This window comes from Grampus griseus (genome assembly GCF_964374135.1).
Source record: "Grampus griseus genome assembly, chromosome: 15".
Lineage (NCBI taxonomy): Eukaryota > Metazoa > Chordata > Mammalia > Artiodactyla > Delphinidae > Grampus > Grampus griseus.
This window is the reverse complement of record NC_139009.1, coordinates 62,506,584-62,514,620: the sequence shown is the minus strand read 5'-3', so window position 1 is coordinate 62,514,620 and position 8,037 is coordinate 62,506,584. Positions and strand designations below refer to the sequence as shown.

The 8,037-nt window shown below is 41.7% G+C and overlaps 1 pseudogene across 1 annotated transcript; it reads left to right on the top strand.

Moving 5' to 3' along the window:
• Positions 1–240: 240 nt before the first annotated feature.
• On the top strand, positions 241–930 carry LOC309833738 (N-acetyltransferase 8-like; annotated as a pseudogene). Its single transcript has one exon. The product of its transcript is annotated as an N-acetyltransferase 8-like (transcript).
• Positions 931–8,037: the final 7,107 nt, after the last annotated feature.

Below are 8,037 nucleotides of genomic sequence, written 5' to 3'. Positions count from 1 at the left end.
GAGACAGGACCAAATGCAGACCTTTCTGCTGACTCTACACCTTCTCCCAGTGGTTGTGGCCTATTTCCTCTTGGGTAGAAGCAGAAAGACACATCCTTGAGCAGGGTCATCCCCGGTTCTGGGGGGTGGGAGGATAAGCCACTCACATGGCTTCTTCTCTCTCCCCCAGGGCTGCCAGGAAGTCATACAGGGACTCCTACCTCTCTCTTGAACTTTGAGATCCAGACACAGAAGTCTTCCATGGCTCCTTATCAAATCCACAAATACCAGGAAAATTATCGCAAATGGGTCGTGGGTTTGTTCTCCAAGGTGATGACCGAGCACCTTCCCACCACCTTCCACAACATCCTAAAGCTGCCCCGAACCCTTGTGCTCTTGCTTGCGGGGGCCCCTTGCCCTATTCCTGGTCTCTCGCTCCTGGGTCCTGGACTTCGTGGCCAGCCCCGCCCTCCTTGTTGCCCTGAGGTTTCTTGCCGAACACCCCTGGATCCAGTTTGAGGTCATGTCTTTGCACACAGACATGTCTGACATCACCAAATCCTACTTCAGTGAGAGTGGCTCCTGCTTCTGGGTGGTTGAGTCTGGGGGGCAGGTGGTGGGCATGGTGGGAGTGCTGCCCATTCAGAAGGCCACCCTGTGGAATGAGGAGTTGCAGCTGCTTCACCTACGTGTGGCCCTGGAGCACCGTGGTCAGGTGATAAGTAAAAGCCCTGGTCAGGACTGTCTGAGTCTGTGTGGCACCAGGGCTACAGCACCAGCACACTGCAGTACTCTGCCCTGGCCCTTTACCAGCGCCTCGGCTTCTGGAAGATGGGCTAGTTTTTCTTCTCCACAAGCTATAGGCTAGTTGCTGTCCCTGCAATTCAATTTATCTACCGTCTCCCCTCTGCTCAGGTCTCTCAGGCACTGGAGCAAGAAGGGGGCCTATGATCTGTGTCGCTGTGGATTAGTTAGGAGGGATCGGCTCTGCTGCAGTAATAAGCAAACCCTGAAGTCTCACTGCGACGACACAGTAAAAGCTTACTGCTTGCTCACATTGGAACCGAATGGCCTTGGTGGTGGGGTGGCTCTGCTCCATTCAGTTTTTGGGGTTGCTACTGTTTCATTTATCTAGTGCCACAAGAATGTTGCATAAAAAACCACCACAAAATAATGATAAACATTTTTTCAGCTCATGAGTCTGTGGGTCAGCAGCTTAGGCTGAGCTCAGCTGGGCCGCCGCTTAGATCTCCAGGTGTCATGCCCTGCCTCTTCAGTGAGAGGAAATGCGAAGTCATGTGGAAAGGGCGTGGAGAAGGAGTGTGAGAAGAATCCACGTGAGAAGGATCAGGGCCAATGGTGCCATCAGTCTGCTATGGCCCCAAGGTCGCTGCTGAAGGGCAAGAAGGCAGCCAGGGGCAGAGTGTGGGATTTGACATGGACTAGGCCTAGAAGTGGCACAACCCACATCCCACTGGCCAGGGCCAGGCCATGATTTAAGTCAAGCTTCTGTTGCCTCTTGAGTTGTGTCTACTAAAGGCTAATGTTCCCGAAGGAAGCTGGAATGAGGCTAGGAGGTAGCTCTGGACCCAAGGCACCTGTGTCTGCTGAGAGTCTCTGGGCCCACCTGATGTCTACCCTAACCAGACACTGCCTGACACCAAGTCAACAAAAGGGCTCTCACCGTGTTATGCTGTATTTCTTTTCCTTGACTGGTGCTTTTAAATTGAAGTTCCCCACACACCTCAGGGAGACACTGCATAGCTCCCTGCACCTCTACAGATGGGAAATAAATAACCCTCTGCTGCTTGCTTTACTATGAGTCAATCAGAAGTTATTTTCTATAAAAACACAAACAAAAAGGGAATTACTCTTGCCTAGAATTAAGATAATACCATTGTAACAAACATCCCTGTGGGCAAGGCCACTGTGGAGAAAGTATTGCTCCTAAACCATTAATAATCTTAGTCATCATTCTACCCAAGACTCTTTAGAAGATTACTACTTCTAAATTACACATGGACAACAAGGTAAGTTTTATTAAACCAGACTCATAAAAGTAAGGATTGTGCTCCTCCAGGCTGATAAAATATAATTCCAAGGCTCTGAGGAAAATACTTATGTCAGTTCCAAGGAACTTTTCTCCCCAAGAATTGATTGGTCACTTTCTGTGGAAGAAAAGAAAGGCAGGAAAGAGGTTAGATACTCTTGCCACTAGAGGCAGACAGCCACTCCTCACCCCAGACATGTTGCTGAAGAGACCAGTGTCATTCTCCCCAAATCTTGTTTCTCTTTCCCAGCTACAGAAACTATGGTAATTATACAAAAAATACTTCCTGAAGTGTTTAGGGAAGATGATCTGTAGTCTATTATAGTCTATACAGAAATATAATATTAATATAATCCTAATAGACTAATCCATCCATCAGTTCACAAACACACAAGCACAATAAGAGGCCTGGCCTTGTGATGCTGACACACCAGACAGGCCATGTAGTGCCTGGGGCGTCCCCACTTGAGGGAGCCCAGCCTGAGCCACGGTATGCGCTCCAGAAGCAGCTCTCCAATCCCACATCAGTCTGGTATGAACTCGTCTCTTGGTTTCTGACTTTCAGAGTCCTCTGGGGGTGAAGTGAGGGGGCTGGGAAAGAAATGAGAACACTGAAGGATCTGGACCTTCAGGCATAGTGGCCCATCTGCTTTCTCAAGGAATTAATTGGTATCAAGTCCCCTGGCCTGTGAGGTTCTAAAACTTACAGTACCACTGATTCTACTGGGGCTGTGGGCAGGAAATGGTAGTGGCTTCAAGGCTCTGAGTACCCAAACTGCCAACTTGTATGCTACACTTGGACATTTTCCAATTTATTTAAAAAGTTCTAGTGGTGTATGATTCACCCATAAGGGGCATAAAACTATCATTTGGGACTCTGGATGAAAACTCATTAGTTCTGAAAGGTGTGGGCATTTCCAGCATGGCGTCTAAACTGACACCCAAGTATGAAATTTGGTTTCATTCCAAATGTATGCCTGGAAGGTGCCTTATTTATTTATTTATTAAACAATTTTAAAACATTAAAACAATTTTTTTGGGGGGCCGTGCCATGCGGCATGTGGGCTCTTAGTTCTCTGGCCAGGGATCAAACCTGTGCCCCCTGCAGTGGAAGCATTGAGTCTTAACCACTGGACTACCATGGAAGTCCCTGGAAGATGCCTTTTTCAGATTTGCCTTTCTAGATTTTTGGATTTGAACTCTAGTTACAGGTGCTTTTATCTTCTAAATTTTAGTAGTGGTACAATGCGTTATGAGCTTAAGTTCACTCTCCAAATGTGGTTAATTCAAACAGGTCAGATGTGTTTTTCTCAATTTCTCTTTCCCCTGATAAATCTCATCAATCCTGCTCTAGGACTGACTGACCTTTTTATATAGCTGGGCTTGCAGCCAGTATGGCTTATATTCCAATCTCCACTTTTCCTCTTCTCTCTTGTTCTGTACTTCTGGAAGCTGTTCATAAATCCTTAGAAATGGCACCGATGGAAAGACAGAAAGCAGTGAGGCCACCTGACCACAGAGGCACACGATCACTCCTCCCCACATCTCCCTAAGCTCTACTGCTCTCCAGGCACTCAGTCCCTCAGACAGGCTGTGGGCCTGTTGTGTGCCCTGCTTCTTGTTAGACAATTGGACACAAAGAACCCTGGCCTGGAGTGCTCATGATCTGAAAAGGGATACAGATAAAAACATAATAAAATCCTGCTAATAGTGGTTACTTATGGGAAAGAAGTGGAATGAGGGGTGGAGATGAACTTCTTTTCACTCTATATGGAAAAATGTATGGTTTCAATATAAGATAATGACTTCGTATTACTACCATATTTTTAAGCATGAAAAATAATGGAAAAGAAAATACAATATCATCATATCTACAAAATGCTACATAGAGTTATAGGAAAAGAAACAGAACTTATTCTGATTGAAGGAGGTCAAGGAAGACCAGAGAAGAGACTAAGCTTGAGGTAGGTCTTGAAGAATAGTTAGGAACAGAAAGGGGAGGTGGGGAGAAGGGAGTGTTGGTAAGAATGGAGTCAAGGCTTCACGGAGATAGTGTAGGGGAACAGGAGGGAAGCAGATGGGGTGAAGGTCTCATAGCCATGTGAAAACCTTGGGCTTTGTCCTATCAGGGACTGGATGCCACTGATTTTAAGTAGGGAGGAACATGATCAAACATTCATTTGATAAATACACTGTAACTGGAAATAATGTAAATCTCCAACAAAAGAAAAGAACAGTTAAACAAATTATGGGCTATAATAAAATTATTACAAAGCATAAAATGTTTCAAATAGTTTTTATGCTATGGGAAAACGTTCACAATACAATGTTAAGCAAAATAAAGCAGGCTACAAACCTGTATATATAGTATGATAAACAATCTGGGGAGAAAGAAGTGTGTTAACACAGGTCTCTGCAAAATCCCCATAGAAACAGGACTAGTGTTAGTTATGTTTAGATGGAAGAATTATGAATGACATTTATTTTCTTCTTTCTGATTTTTTCTATATTTTCCAAAGTTTTCTATAATCTGAAAAAGAAATCATTGATAATGATGTAGCGGCTCTGTGGAAAAGAGATTAGAGAAGATAAAGAGCAGAAGGGGGAGAAGAGCAGTCCTCCAAGAGAGGAGGCTAAGCCTGCATCAAGGCAGTGAGGAGAATGGGTTCCAGAGCGATCATGAAGGCGAGTCTCCAGGACGCACTAGCCGACTGCACGTACAGTGCGGGGTCACGGAGCTGGAGGCAATAGCTCCCCAGCTTTTCCAGTGGGTGAGTGGGTGGCCCAAGTAAGTGTGGGAGAGGAAAATGGGTAGTTCCACTTTGGACACAGTGAGGATAATCACTAAATGAAAACACAAAAGTGGAGGTCAGGAAAGAGATCAAAGAAGAACAAACATATTTTAAAAAGTCACTGTTGATGAAAACCACAATGAGATAGCACATCACATCTGTTAGAATGGCTATTATCAAAAAAATAAGAGATAACAAATGCTGGTGAGGAGGTGAGACTGTGCTCCGTTGGTGGGAATGTAAACTGGTGCAGCCACTATGGAAAACAGTGTGGAGGTTCCTCAAAACATTAAAAATAGAACTGCCGTATGATCCAGCAATCCCACTTGTGGGTACATAGCTGAAGGAGATGAAATCATGATCTCAAAAAGATATCTGCACCCCCATGTTCATTGCAGCACTATTTACGATAGTGAAGGCATGGAAACGTACGTGTCCATCGACGGATGAATGGATAAAGAAAATGTGATATATATATATCTACATATAATGGAACATACATATAATGGAATATATATAATGGAAAATGTGATATATATACATATAATGGAATAGCCATAAGAAAAGAAAAAGATCCTGCCATTTGCAACAACATATATGGACCGTGAAGGCAATGTGCTAAATGAAATAAGTCAGACAGAGAAAGACAAAACTGTATGATCTCACTTATATGTGGAATCTAAAAGCATCAAACTCACAGAAACAGAGAACAGAATGGTGGTTACCAGGAGCTGAGGGATGGGGGAATGGAGAGATGCTGGTCAAAGAGTACAAACTTCCAGTTTTATGATGAATAAGTTCTGGGGAGCAAATATGCAGCACAGTGACTGTAGTTAACAACACTGCATTGTATACTTGAAAGTTGCTATGACAGTAGAGCTTTAATGTTCTCACTATAAGAACAACAAGAAAAATAAAATGGTAATTATGTGAGGTGAAGGATGTGTTAACTAACTTTATTGTGGTAAACATTTTGCAATACACATGTATGTCAAATCATCACATTACATAGCTTAAGCTTATACAATGTTAAATATCAATTATATCACAGTAAAGCTGGAAAAAAAGTCACGGTGAGAGAAGGGATAACAAAGTCCATTGGAAAAAGACAAGTTATCCCAAGGAGAACATGTGATGTGAAGAGAAAATCCGCTTGGGCCAGTAAAGGTTGTATTCTAGGGCTGGAAAGCTGGGAGTCGGGCTAATCAGAGTAGCCAGAAATTGCATTTTGTAAATGGATCCTTGAAAGCAATTACTACATACTATTGGGACTGTCTGTCTGCTCATGGTCTGGAGTCAACTATCTTTCATTTGTAGTACCTAGTCCAGTGCCTGGCGCATACCCAAATATACGCATTAATAAGTTAGTGAAAACACTTCTCTTAAAGGACACACTGGAAGAAATGCTTCAAGTTAAGAGAGTCAGGTTCTCTCTTCTCCAAATCTTTTCTCTTATCAGAAACATTTAAACATCTTTGGTAGAGGTAGGTGTTGGGAAAAGATGATGAGTAACACAGAGCTCCAGAGCTCCAAGTCCGCCACATGATACAGTTGAAGGAGTACTGGGTGGGGAGTCTGCTGCCGGACTCTAACCCCAGCTCTGGCCCTGACTTCCTGGCAACCTCTCTCTGGGTTACAGTTTCCTAAAAGTTAAAGGTAGACTAGATGATCTTTAAGATCCCATTCAATTCTATGATTCTCACATGGAAGTAGATGGCGTCTTTGAAAGGGGGCCATATCAGAAATAAAATGGAACAGAAGTACTCTAATGAAAATGTATCAATTTAAAACATGTCTCTTCCTAGAAGATGGGTACTTAATCCACCCCTACAACTATACTTATATTTTAAAGCACAGATACCTTTCAGAAGATGCCCTACCTTCTTGCAGGCAAGCTTCATAGTCCCATATAGCAAGGACTCCTCTTGCTGAGGTGAGAGTGTTATTAGCTGCCACACAATGAACACTATGTAATGTCCATTAATTAAATTTTGTGACATTCAGAATGAAGCAATAATTCTCAAAGTTTTTGGACTTTTGACACCTTTATACTCCTAAAAATTGAGGGCAATTTTGGTGAATGTGGACTTTATCTATTGATACTTACTGTATTAGAAATTAAAACATTTAAAAAGAATTTAAAAAATACTTATTTCACAACCTAAGTGTCCATCAACAGATGAATGGATAAAGGTGTGGTATGTATATACAATGGAATACTACTCAGCCATAAAAAGAATGAAATTCTGCCATTTGCAACAACATGGATGGACCTAGAAGGTATTATGCTTAGTGAAACAAGTCAGACAAAGACAAATACTGTATTACATCACTGATGTGTGGAGTCCAGAAAATAAAACAAATGAATGTATATAACAAAACAGAAACAGACTCACAAATACAGAGAACAAACCACTGGTTACTAGTGGGGAGAAGGAAGGAGGGAGGGGCAAAATAGGGGTATAGGATTAGGAGATACAAACTATGTATAAAATAAATAAGCAACAAAGATATATTGTATAGCATGCGGAATCATAGCCACTATTTGTAATAATTTTAAATGGAGTATAACCTATAAAAATATTGAATCACTATGTTTTATGCCTGAAACTAATATTGTAAGTCAACTATACTTCAATAAAAAAACTTTTTTCTTAATTTATTAAAAAATAAGCCTGTTACATGCTAACATATAAAATAAATATACTTTTCAAAACAAAAATAAGAAGAGTGGCATGTTATACATATTTTGTAAATCTCTTTAATGTCTGGTTTAACAGAAGATGGCTGAATTCTTATATTTGCTTCTGTATTAAGTTTGCTGTTATATGTTGTTCTGGTTAAAGTGTACATTAAAAAATCCAGTTTACACACATATGTAATTGGAAAAGAAAAGAGTATTTTAATATTCTTTTCAGATAATTGCTGATTTTCTTTTTTTTTGGCCGCTCAGCTTTCGGGATGCAGGATCTTAGTTTCCCGACCAGGGACTGAAACTGCGCCCTCAGCAGTGAAAGCGTCATCTTAACCACTGGACCACCAGGGAATTCCCTGATTTTCTTGATACTATACCAAATCTTGACAAGTGGTAGTTTAAATGTTGACATATTTACTTATATAATATGAAAAATATTACAATTATTTATGTCACTGCTGATCTCATCAGAAAAGTCTAAGTACTGGGAGATAGTCAATCTCATATTAGTAGACACAAGT